This window comes from Cyprinus carpio, chromosome A1, assembly GCF_018340385.1.
Source record: "Cyprinus carpio isolate SPL01 chromosome A1, ASM1834038v1, whole genome shotgun sequence".
Taxonomy (NCBI): domain Eukaryota; kingdom Metazoa; phylum Chordata; class Actinopteri; order Cypriniformes; family Cyprinidae; genus Cyprinus; species Cyprinus carpio.
Window position 1 is genome coordinate 3771679 of NC_056572.1, and position 20057 is coordinate 3791735.

General features: G+C 34.9%; 1 protein-coding gene across 1 annotated transcript in view; it reads left to right on the plus strand.

Annotated features, from left to right (window-relative positions):
- The first annotated feature begins 7389 nt into the window (after nt 1–7389).
- LOC109057876 (sorbin and SH3 domain-containing protein 2-like) overlaps nt 7390–20057 on the plus strand; it is a 49624-nt gene continuing 36956 nt past the window's right edge. The window contains 1 exon segment of the mRNA XM_042766501.1: nt 7390–7863. The gene's annotated coding sequence lies outside the window, so the exon portion shown is untranslated.

Genomic DNA, 20057 nt, shown 5'->3' on the forward strand with positions numbered 1-20057 from the left:
CTAATATTCAACTACACCATAGTCTGTCTACCATAGTAAATGTTATTTTACATAGCCAGACCTTTGTCTAAACACCACAAAGTTTGGTTCACAGCTTATTCTGGCCAAAATCCATGACAGGAAGAGACCATCTGGTTGACATGTAAAGTCACAATTAATTTTATTGTTATGGGCCATTCATGGAAATAATTTCTACTACAGTAATTGCAATGAAAAGACATATTTCAAGCGGTGTTGCATCAGTGCATCTTGATTAAGGAAGCCCAATTCAGACATTGTATATCTCACTATCTATATCTTTTAATTGTGGTTTTATATCTCAGAATTGTGACTTTTGCTGTATAGATTTTTGCTGTACTTTATATCTCACAATGTTACTATATCTCGTGATTATATACCTTTTTTCTCATAATTGTGACTTTTTATCTCACAATTTCTTTTTTATTTCTTGTAATTGCAACAATTTAACAAAATGATATATGACTTTTGTATCTTTCAATTGTGATTTTATAAGAACTGTGTTTATATCTTTATATAACTTTATATCTCACCGTGTGCCTTTATGATTTGCAATTGTGACATTTTTTCCCTCATAATTCTGACTTTATATCTCATGACAGCTATTCCTTGTAATTGCATTTGTGTAATTTTTCATAATTTTGACTGTATACCTCTCACTAATGACTATATATCTTTCAATTTCACTTTATATCCTGCAGTCTTTATATCTCAGAATGTGAATTTATATGTTTTTCTCATAATTGTTACTTTTTATCTCACTTTGTGATTTTATCTTTTAATTTATCATGACTTTATGCAGTATTTCAAAAATCCAGCTTATTGCAATGTGATATATCTCGCAATTGCAACTTTTTCATAATTTTGACTTTATTTCTCATAATGTAACTTAATCTTCTTAATTCATGACTGAATTTCAAACTTTATCTCACCATTTATAAATAAACAGGCCTGTTTAGTTTCTGAACAGGCTTCAGTTCAAAAATCTAGCAGAAGTGTACAATCAAAAGTATCAACTGCAGACTAATTCACAGACATAAATCAGAAACCAAACCAAAATAACTGAATATAAAGATTTAATTCCACTAAGATTTAATTCCTCTAATTTGTACTCAACTTGTATCAACCCTGTACTTTTGAAAGACTATTGTTTCCAGGCAGACTAATAAAAAAACTTGTCTTAACCTACATTTAAAATCTGTCTGACAGGAATGTTATTCCAGGATCAAGAAGGATGTTGATGTGGGAACACATCCTACTTAACAAAATCACAGTAAGCCTTCTGTCTCCATCTGTGATTTAAGAGAGATAAGATGTTCTAACAGACATGCAAATCAGAGAGACACTCACACAATGCTTTACTACAGCAGACATAATGCCGTGTTTTCTGTTTTGTGTGCTTGTGCAAGTGTGTGGGTGTATTTACATCCATATTGTGGCAGAGCAATCCAATTGTCAGCTCCATCTCCTAATGCCAGTGTGCCACAGTGCCAGTCCACAGCATCTGTACTGCTAATGAGAGAGTGGCAGAGAACAAGGAAAAAGCTTCTTTTTTCTTTAGGAAATAAATATAAGTACAGTTCACTGAAATGCCCTTACGGTGTGCTATGACCAGTCTGAGTGTGTGCGTGTCTTTCTCTGTCTGAGTGTGTAGGTGCTAGCCATCATAAGTGTGGGAGAGATGCTGATTGCTAAGTGTTGCTGAGAGCTGGCTCTATTATTATGCTCTATTATTCTGCAGAGGTGGCTTTGATGCCTTGTGAGTGAAGTATGGTAACTGTGAGTGTGTGAAACACACCCTGGCACAGTAGACCATTTATTCCATTTGTTTATTTTTACATACATCACATACACAAGATTTATGTGTACAAACTTTTAATTATCAAAAAAATGGTCAAACCAAATGATTTGTCTGTGATGTCTGTGAATCTATCTATCTATCTATCTATCTATCTATCTATCTATCTATCTATCTATCTATCTATCTATCTATCTATCTATCCATCCATCTATCCATCTATCTATCTATCTATCTGTCTATCTGTCTGTCTGTCTGTCTATCTATCTATCTATCTATCTATCTATCTATCTATCTATCTATCTATCCATCCATCCATCCATCCATCAAACAAGGCTTTGTCAAACCAACATTAAAAGTCTGTCTTCACAAACTTTGCTTTTCTATTTAACAGTGAAAGTTATAAACATCCTTGAATTTGAGTTATTTTATTTCTTCTTCCTTACATTTAAATTAGAATTGCTATTCTACATCCTGTTTGCCACTTTATATCAAATTCAGGAATTTAATTTTCTGGGTTGGCCACCCCTGCCCTATAGTAATATCCTGGGCGACGACCCTATAGCTAATAATAAATGACTTTATATTAAGACCTTTAACAGTCTATATTAGGGTTGGAGCTGAACTTTGTGTGGACCTCGCCAGGAGCATTGGCCAAGGCCCTATAGTAATGTAAATGACTTTGTGCAGTCTATGTGTGCCCTCAATTGCATGTGTGAAAGTGTGGGAATCATTCCCCTTCCCCCCAAACACTCTCATCTCTCAGCTGTGAAAGTGATGGAGATGTTAAACATGACAGAATCTCACCTCTGTTCCAGTCTTCTCACTTCTGCTCTCTCCTTTCCTCTCCTCTCTTCTTTTCCCTCTCAGCCTGTTTCCTGTGGTGCTCTCTCTCCCATTGCATCCCATCATAATGTCTCTCTCTTATTCTCTCTAAATCACTTTCTCAGTACCAGACACTGCATTTATTGTTATTTCACATTCAGACTGGATGGTTACAAAAACAGGGTGTCTAGTGAGGGTTGAGGTTGATGAGTATAAATAGCCAGAGTGAATGTTTGTGGTCAGAGGCCTTGAGGTCTTTACAGTGGAAGAGTGTGTTTACTGTAAGAGGGTAGTTATGTAGCACTAGTGGTGTAGGACTAAAGGGTCCCAAGACTTTTGTGTCATAATTCAGATGGCCACTGTAGTAGAATTAACAATATCAGAACACAAAGACAGAAATTTGCCATCTGATAGCACTGTTTGTTTGAACACACTCTCCATGTTGATTTAACACCTGACTCACTAAAGAAATTATGCAAATCAGGTAACAGTGAAAACAGGCAACTATGGAAGCTGTTTCCACCTCAGAGTAAAAAAAAAAGAAAAAGTAATTATCACCTTTATATTCACAATTGTAACTTTATTTCTCATAACTGCAACTTCTTTTTAAGGATACCTCACAGAGTTACTTCATATCTCACTTTATTTTAAAATTCATCTTACAAAATGTTTTACACAGAAACACGTAAATAATTATATAAATAAAGAGGTCATATGATGTTGCTAAAAAGAACATTATTTTGTGTATTTGGTTTAATGAAATGTGTTTATAAAGTTTAAGGTTCAAAAAACACATTATTTTCCACATACTGTACATTGTTTCTCCTCTATGCCCCGCCTTCTGAAACGCATCAATTTTTACAAAGCTCATTGCAAATCTTCCCACATCGTGAAGTAGACATGTGGGGGCGTGTTTGAACAAGGTGTTTAGGAGGGCGTGGATGAGTCTTAACTTTTATAAAGTATATCTCTTTGGGTTTGAGACTTAAGTCTTTGCAACTTTATGGATCTTATCTATTCACAAACAGCTTGCAACACTCCAAAGAGAAAGGAAAACTTGAAATCACATCATATGACCCCTTTAAAAATAACACTGCAAAACCTGCCAAGATATTTGCATGGTGCAGTTGTGTATTTCACCTTTACTTTTATTCTGAGAGAGCAAAAAAGAAGGGAGAGAGAGAGAGAGAGAGAGAGAGAGAGAGAGAGAGAGAGAGCAATAATCCACTCCAATACAGCTAGTGCAAGATCAATACTGCACAGTTTAATTCTGCTTGAATGCAGAGTTAATAAAGTTTAACGTGATAGACAAAGGGGAGGACAGAAACAAATGCTGAGAATAAGACAAAAGACACCAAATTAATCAACTGAGGACAGAGGTAGTGCTTGACCAATACATGATTTTTGTAATGAACAGTGCCAAATTATTCTCAGATTATCTTTCATCTCAGCCTCTTTAATAATATGTCATATTAACTGAATTGCAGCTGGTTCAATGAATAAACTGCATTTCTGTGTGTTCAAATACAAAAATTGCTTTAGATTTATTTTTTTTTGTTAATGTAGATTTATGAGACTCCAGTCAGATCAGAAGCCTAATACAAATCATAATTTTTTTTTATATTTTTTTTTATGTTAAGCAGGATGCTGCATAGGGGCTGCCATGTTGAGATCACGTGGCAAGCTGAATTTTGATAAACCCGTTATTTAACACTGTAGTTTACAGAAAATATAATAATTACTGTGAATATCGCATTTCTACAATGCTATTGTCTACTGAAAACTGCTTGTGTGTAAAGTCTGAGATGGCTGCCATACTGGTGAGCACAACATACAAAACTGAGTGCACATTCAGTAAAGATTCCACCATCTCACGATCAAAAGTGAGTTTAAGTGCTCTTGAATCCATTCATTACTCTCAGAAAAATGACTTCATGCTGGAATGTTCCTGTCTAGAATGCTATGTGGCTAAAGCTAAGCAGACAGAGATAAAGTCCCACAATCAAGTGCAGGGAATGTAAAGAGAACAGTAGCGGGAGATAAGGGTGTTATTTTTTCCTGTGTATTTCATCACATAAGCAGACACAACAAAGTGCGGCTGTGTGTGTGTATGTGTAAATAGAAGGCACATGCAAGCCACGTTCCGTGGTATTTTTGGTGCTCACATGTGAGATAATTAGAGGCTAGTGCACGACGTCATGCTGTAAGTGGTGGCCTGTGACATGTGCTGTGTGTGTATGTTTACTCATGCATGTGTTTTCAGGGCGTATACTGAGCCACAATGTAAATAAGGTAAACTAGCTTGGTTTTAACCCAGCTACCAATAAAGAGGCACAAATGTTACTTTAGATTCAGTTTAGCTTATTTAAATTTGTCATTAAGCAGATGCATTTAATACAAAAAGAAATACTAGCTGAACTAATCACCAGCATGTTGTGTTGGAAGCTAGTATGCTAGTGTCCCTCCCCAAACTTTTGAACTATAGCTTAACCAGCAAACCATGGACATTTGGATGATTTTAAGTTAAATTTGCTTGCTGGCAATCAACAGCTACGGTAAACTAGCATTTACCAGCTAGGACTAGGAATTAAGCAGATGCTTTTATCCAAACGCAAGCAATGACAAGCGGTTAATAAGCAGTCTTCTCACTGGGGTTCCATGTGTTGATGACTGCACCCTTGATAACATCCTCTCAATGTCATGGTGAATTTTCAAGTTCAGATAACCAAGAGACATGCCTAGCTGCTAAGACTAAACACATACTCAAACACATACACACAACAATCATATTCTATTGCGAAGGTCAGCTATGAGTGAAGAGATTATATTTGGACATCTTTGATCTGGAGTAGTCTGAGGTGTTACTGATGTGGGGTATTTGAGACTGAGTCTCCACGCCAGCATAGCAGTACAGTGGGGCATTTGTGACAGAGCTGAAATATCACCGTAAATTCCCTCTCTTCTTATTTCTCCTTATTGCATTTATGAAATAATTATTATAAGGAGGCAATGTTTTCATATTTAAAATATTTTAGAATACAGTTCTTGTAAAAATAGACAAGTCCTGTGCTGTTTGCTGTAAAATGCATGGTTAAAATACTTTAATAACATGAAACTCTGACAAAGCTATCCTATGTCTACTGTCTTTCTGAATCCCACCAGACCATAGCTAGATGCATTTTGTGGAAAAACATTTTAAAATTTCATGAGAGCGTGGCATCTCACCATAAAGCCCCTAGACTCACCATGTACAGTGACTGCCAAAACAGTGCAGTTGTAATTTATATTATATTATATTATATTACAGTATATTACAGTATATTATATTATATTATATTATATATATATTATATTATATTATATTATATTATATTATATTATATTATATTATATTCCCTAACTATGGCTGACTAAGAGGGAGACTGACAGCAACTTGTTATACATTAGTGTGAGGATCAGAGTGCGAACACTTTTTAGTGTTATGTGTTGTGATCAATTTAGCACGTGTAAAAACAAGATAAATTAATTACTTTGCATGGCAAATAGATAATGAGCAACCTTCCAAATAATGAGGAAAAAAAGATAATGAGATGCATTGTAATAGTAGCTTTCAGACTCCTCTCTGTGGCTGTGACATTATAATTATACACTGGCAAAGATGAAACCATTAAGTTAGTTCTAAACCCTGTATACACGATAAGATAAGCTATCAGAATTTCAGTTAACAGCTGCTCTGAATGAATGAATGAATTCCTGTTGCTATCAGTGCTCATAATGCACAGAGGTCCTGAGGGTGAATATTTAGATGACTAGTATTATAAATGAGTAAGTATATGCTTTGTGAAGTTTGGTTTGTCTGGTTTTGCATTTTTGAGGTCTGTCTGGATTGGTAGATGTGTATTTGTGAGGGATGTTGTATGACTTGGTCTGTCAATATGTAGGTCAAATTGTAGGGAAACCCACCATGCTGCCACTGAATAATATATTATTTTTCCCTTAAAATGATACATTTTCTCAGTTTAAACATTTGATATGTCATCTATGTTGTATTCTGAGTAAAATATATAAAAATTGAAACTTCCACATCATTGCAATCTGTCTTTATTCACAATTTGTACAGTGTCCCAACTTTTTTGGAATCAGGTTTGTACAGAACACATAGTCCCAGTTTGCCAATACACTTTAAAAGGTGCATCAAAGAGGAAGTAAATATGAATGTGAAAATTATTTCAGTAAATTCTGATTTATGGCTATAAAAGGCTTTGCCTCTGTATACCATAGTGTTTCCCAGCACTGCAGGCCAAACATGGTATGACATGTCAGAAATTATGTCAGAACTAAAGAAGCCCTTTTGTGTCATAGTTCAGAGTGAACTGAATGCTGATGTTTAGTAATGGAAGAATATGCATTATTAAAGATGATTAAGCTTATCTTAGGTGTCACACTTTGCCTGTATTCACCCTGTGGAATCTTTCTTTAGAATTTTTTTTTTTTTTAACTCCACATTCCCATAGAAGATTAGTATGCCTATACTGATGGCAAGTCAAACGTTAGCAATAATATTCTAAAGTACTTGGACATTTTTATATCAGCTCAGTGTGCTCTTTTTGCCCTTGAGTGGCAGAGGTGACCTCAGCATATCACATCACAGTCCGCGCTCTCCTGAGCCCGCGCGCTGATTGAAGTGTTCTGGTTGCCATGACTACTGAGAATCTGTGAGGGACCAATGCGCGGCGCTGCTCTCCATCTCACAGGCTGTGCTATAAAATACTCCTCTTCCCTGAGCAACATGCAACGACTGGATAAAGTCTCTTTTAAGAACTAACCTCACGTGCTCATACGCGCAAGCGTCGTCTCGGTTTGAGTATGTACAACGAATGTGATCTTGCGTTCCCGTCTCCTCCTCCTCCTCCTGGAGCCGGCACTGAGAGGCGTTTCGTCATGAGTAAAAAGACAGTTTTACCGCAATGCTATTTCAATAGCTATCTAGCTCTGCACGAGAGCCACTGACCCAAGAGGAAAGGGTGGTGCCGCGCACTGGCATAGTCCATGCGCGTTCACGCATTTATCTGGAGTCGGCTCAGCAGACAAGAACCGAGCGGAGCAGGTGTGCGCTTTCAGTCTGGGTTCAGAGCTCCTCTCTCTCGTCTCTGACTTTGATGGACTTACATGCGGCTCGTTAACTGCAGTGGATGACTCTATATGCGCGTTTATTGCTCAGGGTAAGAAAACGCTTGTTTGGCGGTCACACACTGACAGGATCAGCGCAGACAGAATGAGTTTGCGATTACAGAGGCAGATTTTAGAGACCAAGAAACAGTATTACAAATTTTTGAAACCACTAGTGATTGATAGAGATGATATTTTAGATGCAGTTTTCAGAGGCACTGTGAATTCCAGGTTTAAAATTCAGCTGCAGATTTCAGAGGCAAAGGATTCCAGAGGCAGATTTCAAAGACATATTGATTGAAGACAAATTTTAGATACATAATTAAGTGGCACATTACAGAACATTTCAGAACAGATTTCAAAACATTACAGAACACTATAGATAGCATGGATCCTTTAACGGGAAAGATACACTCTTTATGACCAAATTGATGACCTCAAAACATAACGTACAGCTATCGTATGTTGTAACACTTTCTCATCACCTATTTCTTTTATTCTCTGCTACTTCTCAGTTTGCTGTACCTGGCGTTGGTTAACTTTGCTGCATATTTGGATGGTGCTGTAGAATTCCAGCTTCCTTTTAAGATGTTTTGCTCAGTGATTCTGATGTGTTGTAATAGTTGACCCAACAAGTGTAGTCAGAAGTAATAGAATTGTGTCAGTTCTGTCCTAATTCCGATGCGTTTGGCGCGTGGATTGAGTTTGTGCAGAGAGTGAAACTGATTACCTGTAACTCTAGCGTGACCTTCCACAACAACAAAGAGCGCTTGTGTCTCAAAATCCTGTGCCAAGATCCTTAGGCTTAATTGATTAACATAACAATTAAGAGGCTTGTCATTACCAACTCATTAGTGAGGTCCAGCGGGCGGTGGAGGTAAGAACCGATCTGTGTTATCACGGATGATTGCAAAGTGTGTGTATGGCTTTGCATTTATTATCCGGTGATGGGATTATGTTATTTCATAGAAATTTCAGCACCGTGTCCACAATTATCCCATTTAATCATAATTTTGAGCAATGCAAAGTCTGTTACACAGCATTTTTTTTTTTTTTGTAGTTAGAAAAGAAACTTATTTATATAGTATACAAATTTTATATATATATATATATATATATATATATATATATAATAGACATACACTAATACATACTCTACATAATGGTAATATATTATATTACAGTTATGGTATATATATATATACAGTATATATATATAAATTACGTATTTCTCTATATATTATATATAGGTTCTTAAAAGATATCTTAATAAATAATAATGTATTAATAATAATAAAAACCAATTATAATAAATAATAATATTTTTAAATATTTAAAATATTTTTAAAATTTAATACTTAATATAAATAATAGTAATAATTAATATTATGGAATTATATGTATTTCTATATATTATATATAATTTTAAAATATATCTTAAATTATAATGTATTAATTTATTACTGTTACTATTAATAATAATAAAAACAATAATTAAAAACAAAAACAATACAATTAATACAAATTAAAATTATTTAATTATATTAATATTTTTAAATAAAATGTAATATTGTAACAATATAATTTAATAATAATAATAATAATTCTGCATGTTTTGCCTTGTTTATTTTAAATATACAGTATAAATTTTTTTTATTTATTTTTTTTATATGTAACGTTTTATTGTACTATAATGAACTCACTGTAGTAGATGCAGTTTCCTGTTTAAGTGGTGATGTTCCTATAGTCAAATCTGATGAGCTGACTATGGCCCGGGGACAGGATGCTAATGTGTTAAAGCACAGCAGAGAGAATGAAGGTGCTTTAATCTCCTGTGAACAAGATCTGTGTGATATTGTGTGTATAGGATGATGTAATGATGGTTAAGTGAGAGGCTAGAAGGATTTCTATCCCTCTGTCTCCATTTATCTGTGGATATCAGTATTACACTTTCATTTAAATACTGTTCTTGTGGGAGATTAACTAGCAGGGACAGGGCACACCAGGTAATGCAGTTAAACCATTGACCTCACACTGAGAGATGTGAGTGTACAGCAAGGATCAGTTACATAATTATGAAATCAATCAATAATTTAAAGGATTTCAATAGTTCAACCTGATTAACTTGCATATGAATGTGATTCAGTTTACTGCTACTATCTTTCTGATACAAAGCTTCCAATCACTGCATCATCAGAATTAAGGGGGAAAAAAAACCTCTCTGAAGGGAAACTCCTGAGATGTATGAACCTGTCTCTGAAAATTAATTCCTCATCATTCATATTTAAGGCAGACTTTATGGCTCATTATCAAAATTTATGGACTCAGTGTGTGCTGTCTAAACTGCCTTGAATCAGCGTGTGCCATAGGAAAATAATCTGAATTCTTTACATAAGGTAAGGACTTCTGAAACTAGACAGACGCATGTAATGTCACAGTGTCGAAAAGGTGTGAAGTGCTAAAGAAAGCATCCCTGTGAACCCATCGCTGAGTGTTTGTGTGATGAGATCTGCATGCCTGAAGGCAAGGTGCCTGTGTACATTTGTCTAATGTTACTGGGTAGAGATCCCTAGAATAGTGCTGGATAAAGTGCAGATTATTCTCCATGTAGGCCCACAGTATCTGTATGACTGAGAAGAATATTCATTGGACACATGGGAAATGCTCCGATCAGAGCCCTGTGTCCCAATGGATCTCGGGCTCTCTTAATAGCTTTCTCTAAGGGAGAGGTTATAGGCTAAACAGTTATTTTAATATCACTGAGATACTATTATTATTTGTATTAATATTTTGATTTATTCATTTTCATTTTAGTTCAAATGTTTGAGTTTTTTTTTCATTTTTTATAGTTGTATAGTTTTTATTATAGTTTTTATTATTTTTTATTTAAGTTTTAGTTACTTCAATACATCAAGCTAAACTGCATGAACATGAGAAATGTTGCAATGTAGCTGAAATAAAATAAGTTTAATTTTTTAAATGTTGTAAAGTTAAAGTTTGTTTTATTTCAAATAATACATTTTTATGGTTTTAATTTTAGTTAACTATAATAACCATGGTTATGAATGCATTTTACAGTACATGAACCATATAGCTTTACATAGATTTTTGCAAAAAGTCTCAAAACATTCTCATCTAGCAGATAATTATTTCAAAGAAATGTAAAGGATTTAATTTTGATTTTAAACTCAAATATGCAAGTTTAAACTAAATATAAATAAACATATCCTTACATTGTACATTGCATAAACTATAAGCATCACAACCTTAAATAGACAAATACATTATTTTACAGTAAGTGTCATTTTGCAGTCACATGTCATTTTGAGGCATTTAGCAACTGAACAGTACTTGTAGATCTATGATCATTTTAAGTGCTACTTAAGCTATGATGCTTTTGGCAGACAGGCCATAAAAAGATGGTTTGCAATACACCAACAAAGGTTTTGGTGAATGGAGTCCAGAGTAATCTGTTTTTTGTTGTTGTTGTTGTTGTTTTTGTACAGTCCATTTACCATCTTTATCTACAACTATTGCTGCCATAGGGCAAATGGCAATCCAGTAGCAGTGACTGCTGTATCGACCCACACATATATGATTATACTGTACATGTGTTTACTCAACAGCAAAGCTTTTTATAACCTCTCACTTGCCGTGTCAAGAATGTTTAGCTGGTATTCGCTGTGATAATGGATTGGGTGTTGAGATGGGTCAGCAGAGGTAGTGTCTATCCATTCCCTCTACTGTGAGCTTGTTTAATCGTAGACATTTTGTAGCGTATGACTATTTGTTTGAATTGTAGTGTCTGTAATAGTTTAATCAGGAAATGGAAGATTTATGCATAGCTTGTGAAGTTTATTCTGTGTCATAGTTTCATGTTCTCTTGCGAAATGATGATGTAAATGAAATAACATAAATCAGTGGATTAGGATCAGCTTTCTTTTTACCCATACTCTGTTGTTTTTTTATCAGTGCGATCTTTTCTCTAGAACAGCGCTCATTTGTATTGTTCCTAACTGCAGTTTTATCAGGCTACTGGAACATTTTCTCAGCATTACATCATTGTGCGTAGTATCAGTTTGCAGCTTATTGCGATAGCACATTCATCCCTGGCATGTGTAGGTCCTGCGATTACGTCCTTTTTCATCAAGCGTTGTATCAGAGGCCACGTCATACATCACTTTAGACTTAAGTCACAAGCTGACCCACTCACAGACGTCTGAATTTCTACACCTCACACTGACTGATCATATAATGGTCAGTCATATAAAATCAATCAATTTTTGAATTGTATTTTTTTTTATATCTTTTTATTAAATCTTTGACTTGATTATTTAGAGTCAGCTGTCCTTTGTGTACTGTGTGCAACCCGATCTCACAGGAAAATGTTACTATTTTTCGAGGCGGCAATTTTGTATGAATTTATATGATGTGAGTAGTTTGAAAAAGAGATTGTACAAATTCATACAAATCAGCCACCAATTCGCCAAAACATAAAATAGCCATGAGATTGTGTTAAAAACACAGTAAATTAATTATTAAACATTGTGTGAACTAATTCAGCAAATGACTTTTTGAGTGGATTTACATTCGCATGGTTCACATGTGTAATTAGGTCTAATTATAGAATCGTGTGAGATATGTCAAGTTAAGTCTCCTTTATTTAGTGCTTGATACAATGCAGATTGTGTCAAAGCAGCTTTACAGTATTAAACAGTATCATGGTTATTTCAATAATGCAAACAAAACTCAATGATGGTGTAAAGCAGCTCTAAAAAGAGGACAATAGTATGTTACATAATCTTTAATGACTGTTTGGTACATTAGCACAGGAATAAAAATTGTAAGTGTGTGTGTGTGTGTGTGTGTTTGTGTGTGTGTGTGTGTGTTCTAGTGGCTTTGTATTCATATTTAAATTGGTGTTTATATGAAACAGACCGTTCCATCCATTTAGCTTCTGTCATATTGAATATCTAAGAATTTTATTGCATTTATTTATTTATTTCATTATTTCAATATTTTTCATTATTGTAGAGTTTTGTTGTGTGTGCACGGCACTAGTATGCACCGTCTACAGTACTGGCCACATTTAGACCAGTTATTAAGAATTTTGAGTCATTATTATGGTGGTTATCAGTGCATTTTAAATTGGTATAATAAACAAATATTTAATTCATTGGTAGAAATGTAGTGTCACCTTTATTAATAAATAATAAAAAAAAAAAAAAAATACACTATATTTTTCCAAAATCTATAAAAAAAACAACACTTCACATATATTATAAAAAAATATATATATAAAAAAAATAAATATATATATATATATTACATTGTACAGATTCATCTTTAGTTGCTTTAATGTCGCTGTACAGCTGTCAATATAATGTAGCTGTACAGCTGACAATAAAAACAGCTGCACACACAAATCCACACTTTATCCTGAGACCCAGCAGAATTCTTCATCAGCAGACAGCACTTTGATGTGGTGATGTATGTGTCTCTTAAAGGCATGATCATTCATTTCTCAAACTGCCCTGTTGAACATTAGGAGTCTCTCTTTGGGACCATCATTTAAATGTGAAGCAAAATCGCTTAACACTTTAAGGTGCTTTATGGCTTGTTACATTTCCCTAAGGTCATTGAGCTTCTTGAGGCAGATGTGGAGAGGTTGGGTCACTGATTCAGAAATGACAAGTGGAGCCATGCAGACCCCAGAAGGGAAATTTCTAGCAACTACAGAAGCATGTCTCTCTCTCTCTCTCTCTCTCTCTCTCTCTTTTTCTCTGTCTCACCTCTCTCTCAGTCTCTCTCTCTCTCTCTCTCTCTCTCTCTCTCTTTTTCTCTCACCCCACCAGTCTAACTCTCCTGTCTTCCAGGAGTGGTGCTCTGCTCTGGATGGTAAGACTTTATAATAATAGCTTGAATACAGGGAAAATAAAATCTAATTAAAAAAGAGAAACAAAGCAGCGCAAAAAGAAAAGTGCCGTCCTGACATTTTCTTTGAGTGACATTCGAAGAAGAATGAGAGTGGAATTTATATGACGTATAGGATCATGCTTGTTCTATTTCTCTGTCTCTCATCCTCTCTTTCTATTCTCCCCATCTCTTGCTTTCTCTCTTATTGTTATGCTGATCATGCATCTTTTGAGTAAAATGGCATTGTCTTTTCATGTGTCTTACTGCATCTCTATTAAAAACGGAAAGAAAACTGGAAAATTTTGCACAGTCAGAGAGGCTGTGTACAGTGTTTTTTGGGTCTCGATCTTCTTGGTATTATTTATGAGTCAAGGAAAGATATGTTCTCTGTTCCAAAACCGTTGCCGCCATGTTGTGGAGAAGCTGTGTGTTTTGTTGTGAAAGTGAAACTACTTTGTTTGGCCTTCTAAAAGAGGTCGATATCCGCCTGGTCATGCCTAGAGCTGATCCATGCTGAGGAAATGCATCAAATTGGCGCTGTGTATTGCCGAATCGGCTTTCACCGTGGAAAAAGCAGAAAACTACAATGCTGGCTGTTCTGACTCACAGTCTGTAAGTACATTTACATACATTTACAATAACTGTCCACTGATGATTCAAACATGTTTTAAGCAGGGTAGAGTAGGCTTGTTGTTTGTTGTTTCTCCGATCACAAATGCAGACTTGGTTTTATGTTTACGCGGCGCATTATGTAACAGTATGGTGAGGGGCATAACATTTGTATCACATATTTTAGGTACTGCCCAATCACAACGTACTGGATAGCTGGCCAATCACAGCACGCCTCGCTTTTCATACCGATGAGCTTAAAAAAATCGACGCGTTTCAGAAAAGTGGGGCATAGAGGAGAAACAATAATGTACATTATGTGGACCTTAAACCACAAAAACACATTTCATTACACCAAATACACAAAATAATGTTCTTTTAAGCAACATCATATGACCTCTTTAAGAACTGCCCATAATTCTTTCATTTTATGAATGTAAAATGTCTAATGGAACATCAGCTGGTCTTCGTCACCCCTGAAGTACATAGAAAGTGAGATCTCTGATTGCATTATACACACACACACACACACACACACACACACAAACACACACATACACACACACACACACACACACACACACACACACACACATGCATACCTGCATTCAGCATCTAATACATCTCATTATCTCACAGTAACAGATGGAATTCTCTGCCGTTTTTAATGATTAATCTGATAGGTACAGTTGCAGATCCATGCAGCTCTGATATTGTAGTTCTGATGTAGCTTGTTATTTGACTTTCTCTGTATTTGTGTGTTAGAGATAAAGTAGATGGAAAGCGAGAGCGAGGGGATGTGTATAACGACTCTTTGTATTTTCCCTCTCTTCCTCATTCCTGTGTTTGTGTGTGATTTGTTTAAGCACACTAGCTCTCACCACAACAAAGGCCTCAAAAGGAAACTGTGAGTTTGAGTTTCAGTGGTCTGGGAATACTTGAAAACCTGGCCAAACAGGGCATACAGGCACACACACACACACACACACACACACACTGCAAATACACACACACACTTAGTGGTCTGAATGAGGACAAACAATTGAGTTCTATTGTCTTTATAAAGACTAACCCAAATACTCATACACTAAGACAAGTATGCTAGTAATTTGTGAATGTTATACATAATTGTTTTTTTTTTGTTTCGATTAATCAAAGAATCCTAAAGAAAAATTCTATCATGGTTTCCAAAAACAACAACAACAACAACAAAAAATAGCTGTTAATAATAATAATGTGTCTTGATCACTTAATCAGCATAATAAAAAATAAAAAAAAAATTATAATAATGTTTCAACAATTTGTTATTTTTTATTTATTTATTTTTATTTATTTTTTATTTGACAAATAAATGCAGCCTTGGTGAGCATAAGAGACTTTCGGAAACATTAAATAATCTTACCGACCCCAAATGTTTGAACTATAATTAAGTATTATCACATGAACCAAAAGTATGCCCTTCAAACACTTGTAAAAGAGTATTTTTGTAGATGACTGGGCATGCTTTTCAGGAAGGATAGCAGTGCAAGTCTTTATATTTAGACTCATCGTATCAGTGGAATTTGCACTGGAGTGGATGGGTGACGTTATTCACAGACTGAAGTATGATGGATGGATTGCAGGTGATTCTGTTCAGGCCCTTTCCCTGTGATTGAAGTTAAGTGTGTGATGTGGTCTGTGCCATGCCATCCAAAGACTTTAAGGACTTTCCCATCTGAAGTAAATAATACATTCTATTTTGAGCCTTTTAAAGTCATATTATAATAAACACCCTGACGGACGAAGGAAATATAATGAAGGAGGAGGAAAAAATCATATATATGAATTTTAGCATATTAAGACATTAATTGCATGTCTTAAAATGATTGAGTTTTAGCAACAATGCACACATTTGCTGCATGAGTCTGTGTAGTGTTCTGTTTATGTCTGTTTGGTAAATCTGTGTGTGAAAAAAGAGACTTTGTTCATGTTCCTTTAATGAGCCAAACTCTTATTGTTTGTATGCTGCACACAAACCACAGCAATTAGTCCAATTAGCACTGAGCCTTAATGAAACTTATGCTGCAGTGTATGTGTGTGAGAAGCTGCTCTTCGTTAATATCCTGCCCTGAAGGAACTCATTCATCTTACATAATACTGCATGCTACAGGCTCTCACAGAATTTCTCATTTCTCTGTCCTGTTTTGTTTAATCACCCTTCTGTCTCTCTCCCTGTTTTCATCCTCTTTATATTCTGCTAAATCATATAAATTATTTTTCCTTTACCACATAATACAATATTCACAATATTAGAATTTTTATAGCTCAGGGCTATTACTTATTTATTTTTCTACTATTTCTCTCTATGACATGCTTATGTTGTGCCCAAGCACCCTAATTTCTCTTTTCTTCATGGATATGGGCATGAATATTTTTTCAGCTCTGTGAGGGTAACAGGTTATCATGATGAATATGTCATCAGGCCCTACGTGCCCTGTAGAGATGCTGCATTACATAATCAAATCACCCAACAGTACAGTGGCTTGAAAAATCCAAGAAGTACATCCCATATGTAGATTAGTTTGTTTCTTTAGCAGAACAGATTTGGAGAAATTTAGCATCACATCACTTGCTCACCAATGGATCCTCTGTAGTGAATGGGTGCCGTCAGAATGAGAGTCCAAACAGCTGATATAAACATCACAAATATCCACAAGGAATCCACACCCTCCAGTCCATTAATTAATGTCTTGTGAAGTGAAAACCTGTGTGTTTGAAATACATTTTTAATTTCAAACCATTATTTCTGGCCAAAATATGAGTCATCTATCCATATTCTCCATTATTTCTCTAGTGGAAAAGTTGTCTTGTCTGAATCAGGAGAGAAATATGCACAGATCAAGAACAATTTAAGAGCAAAACAGTCGAAAACAGTTCTAAACAAATATTTTGGTGGATTTTGATGTGTGAGGACAACAGGAGATGGACATTTTCACTAGAGAAAGCATTATTATGGATTATAGACTCGTATTTTTGGCCAGAAGGAATGGTATAAAATGAAAAAGCCTTGATGGATTTGTTTCTTACAAACATGCAGCTTTCCACATGATGTTAAATGATGGAGTGGAGTGGATAATTGTGATGTTTTTATCAGCTGTTTGGACTCTCATTTTGACGGCACCCATTTACTGCAGAGGATCCAAATAATTTTTGTTTACGTTGACTTTTAAACATTCAGATGTGCGTTTTGTCTAATAGTAACTTCTTTACAGTCATAAAAAAAGAATGTAAATCACAACTTTGTGTGGTTATTCTGTTCCTTTTCAGTTTAACAGAGTAACAGGAATAAAGACTAAATCATTATTTTGGATTTAATTTATCTGAAAACTCTCTTTTGGACCAGCAGTGTTTCATTAGCCTTTATGGCCTTGTTTTGTTATGGAGATCATAAGGGTAAAGCTCCAGGGAAACAGAAGTGCCTGGTTGTACTGTACAGTAGTTCACTAGAAAATCTGTGGTCAGTAGGGAAACCAAGAGAGCAATCTGAACCCAGCAACAGCAGCTGGTATTTAACCAGCCAAAGTCTCTCAAACTCCTTTATGCAACTCCTGACACAACGTTTTTAAGTATGAGGCTTTGACAAATATCCCACAAAACTGTATCAAGCAAATTTCTTGGCACTGTTTCAGAAGCATGTTCAGAGAAAAAAAACTAAATGGATTCTTCCTTATTTGGATAGGTCTTGTGTTCGGAAGGGACTCAAGACTTGCTTGTCTGCATTAAGATTTATGTTGGACATCTGGCTTGAAATTCTGAAGGATACGGTTGCTGCCCTCAGAATTGAACTCAATTTGTATTTAAGTGGTATGTGTTTGGCTGCTCAATGCCAAAACTGATTTAATGTGAAAATAAAAGTAATGTAACTCACATCCAGGAATAGCTGTGTGTTCCTACCTTATCAAAGAGTGAAAACTATAGAGATAGGTGAGTCTGGTAGTTAAAATGGTCTACTGCTCTTTTCTTGTACAGCTTTAAATAGGGTCATACGCACTCACACACACACACTTATATATATGTACACGCACACATAATCTGAAGTGGTGACAGTCTGTAAGTGATGACATGTTGTGACCTTTACCCTTAAAAAAAGTCACCTTTTCTCCATCTCTGTCACATTTTTTTTTTTAAAAAGGTCTTCTCTTTACATGTACTGCACTGCAAAAGGTCATTTACTTCAGCAGTATTTGCTTTCCAGTAAAAATTTAATAAATTCTTGAAACAAGATGCACATCCTTCAGAAGCAAATCTGTGTAAAATAATATGTATAGTAATATTACTGAACATACTAAATTTAGTTATTTTTAATTCAATTTTTTTTCTTGTTTTAAACCTAAACCTCATTAATTTTGCTAGATGTATACTTTAAAAAACATTAAAATAGTGTAAGAAAAATCAAGTATATATATATATATATATATATATATATATATATATATAGATATATATATATATATATATATATATATAATATCTTAAGTTATTTATTATATACTTTCTTTTTCAATGAATGCATGTGTCTTTCTAAGTTAAGTTATTTATTGGATTTTTTTCTTTTTTTGTGGTTTCCCATGATTTTTTAAGAATATGAGTAAAACACATGGGCAGACTGTCATATGCTTGACGGTTTATTTCTGCATGCAAAATCTCTTTGTGGTTGTGGCTTTCCCCAGTGTAGGATATTCTATCTCTATCACAGTAGCAGGAATCTGGATCATGTTCCAATCATGTCGGTTAAAATAATATGAGGCAGGCAGCCCCGAACTGAATTAAGTTTGACTGATGGAGCTCTGCTTTATTTCACAGCTTTATTGCTTTCTGAGTTCCTCATGTAACCATACTGCCCTGTGTCACACAGTTAACCACATGATACAGTAAATATAATCTACTGCATTCTACCGTAAACCACATTGTCCTTTAAAAAAGGAAATAAATAATAAATCACTCTGCAGTACTGGAGCACTGCCAGCAAGACTGCTTTCCAGAATCATTTTGTTGATTTGCTCTAACATTATTGTTTGATGATGGCTCAATTTCAGTCACAATGAAACAAATCTGGTGAAGTCAACAGTAGGTCGGTATTCTCTGTACAAGACAATATTATGAGCACATTGTTCATATCCTGCCTCTAAACCTTTATTAAACAATAAACACTGTCACTGGCATTCACTGTTTGATCACCTGTAGCTTCTCCCATAATTCTTTTGAGGATAAATTAAAGCTTCCACAATTGCACCAATGCCTTTAACAACTGAAGTTCAAAAGTTTGTGGTCAGTAAGATTTTTATTTTATTTAATTTTAAGCTTTTTTAAAATACAGTAATATTATGAAAAATGATTACACAATTTAAAATAACTTTATTATATTTTGAAATGTATAAAAATCATTCTCAGTGTCAAATCATTCTAATATGCTGATTTGGTTCTTAAGAAACATTTCTTAATATTATTAATGTTGAAAAAAATTACTTAACACCTCACATGACATAAAGAAAAAAAAGTACGGAGCCCCGCACATGGCATGCAGGAAAAAATAGTAGGCTAAATCGTGCGCACGACTTACTAATTCGTTCCCTCAATGTACTAAAACGTGCACACGATTACTATTGCGTTCCCCCGATTTACTATTCCGTTCACTTGATTTCTAAATTGTGCGGAACGATTTAAAATTCGTTCCCCGATTTGC